At 55.4% G+C, this 1230-nt stretch overlaps 1 long non-coding RNA gene across 3 annotated transcripts in view; it reads left to right on the forward strand.

Moving 5' to 3' along the window:
• LOC143277554 (uncharacterized) overlaps nt 1–973 on the forward strand; it is a 617781-nt gene extending 616808 nt beyond the window's left edge. For all 3 annotated transcript variants that reach the window (XR_013053759.1, XR_013053758.1, XR_013053760.1), the window contains one exon: nt 1–973. This exon is cut by the window's left edge and continues 161 nt beyond it. This is a non-coding gene — a long non-coding RNA (uncharacterized LOC143277554).
• Nucleotides 974–1230: the final 257 nt, after the last annotated feature.

Below are 1230 nucleotides of genomic sequence, written 5' to 3' on the forward strand. Positions count from 1 at the left end.
TGACAAGCCATCTTGGAAGACGTGGAAGAGAGCTTGATTTGTACAGACAGCCACGACATCACCCCTGTACAGACAGTCACGACATCACCCCTATACAGCTAAAACAGCTATACAGCTAAAACGTCACCACTCTTTGGACAGCCAGGACCACCCCTCCAGACAGCCAGAACTTCACCTCTCAGCTAAAACGTCACCCCTCTTCGGACACCCAGGACTTCACCCCTCTACAGCCAGCCAGGTCTTCACCCCAATACAGACAGCCAGAACGTCACCCCTCTACAGCCAGCCAGAACGTCACCCCAATACAGACAGCCAGAACTTCACCCCAATACAGACAGCCAGAACGTCACCCCTCTACAGCCAGCCAGGTCTTCACCCCAATACAGACAGCCAGGACTTCACCCCAATACAGACAGCCAGAACGTCACCCCTCTACAGCCAGCCAGGTCTTCACCCCAATACAGACAGCCAGGTCTTCACCCCAATACAGACAGCCAGAACGTCACCCCTCTACAGCCAGCCAGGTCTTCACCCCTCTACAGCCAGCCAGGACTTCACCCCAATACAGACAGCCAGAACGTCACCCCAATACAGACAGCCAGAACGTCACCCCTCTGCAGCCAGCCAGGTCTTCACCCCAATACAGACAGCCAGGACTTCACCCCAATACAGACAGCCAGAACGTCACCCTAATACAGACAGTCAGAATGTCACCCCTCTACAGCCAGCCAGGTCTTCACCCATGTACAACTAAAACTTCACCTCTCTTGGGACAGCCAGGAGTTCACCCCCTCTACAGAAAGCCATAACTTCACTCGTATACAGCCAGCCAGGACTTCACCCCTCTACAGACAGCTAGAACTTCACCACTCTTCGGATAGCCAGGGCCACCCCTCCAGACAGCCAGGACATCACTCTTCCGACAGCCAGGACTTCACCCCTCTACAGACAGCCAGGACATCACTACGGACAGCCAGGACATCACTACGGACAGCCAGGACATCACCCCTCTACAGACAGCCAGGACATCACCCTACAGACAGCCAGGCCATGACCCCTCTACCGACAGCCAGGCCATCACTCTACAGACAGCCAGGACATCACCCCTCTACTGACAGCCAGGCCATCACTCTACAGACAGCCAGGACATCACTCTACCGACAGCCAGGACATCACCCCTCTACCGACAGCCAGGCCATCAACTCTACAGACAGCCAGGACATCACCCCT

This window comes from Babylonia areolata, chromosome 34, assembly GCF_041734735.1.
Source record: "Babylonia areolata isolate BAREFJ2019XMU chromosome 34, ASM4173473v1, whole genome shotgun sequence".
Lineage (NCBI taxonomy): Eukaryota > Metazoa > Mollusca > Gastropoda > Neogastropoda > Buccinidae > Babylonia > Babylonia areolata.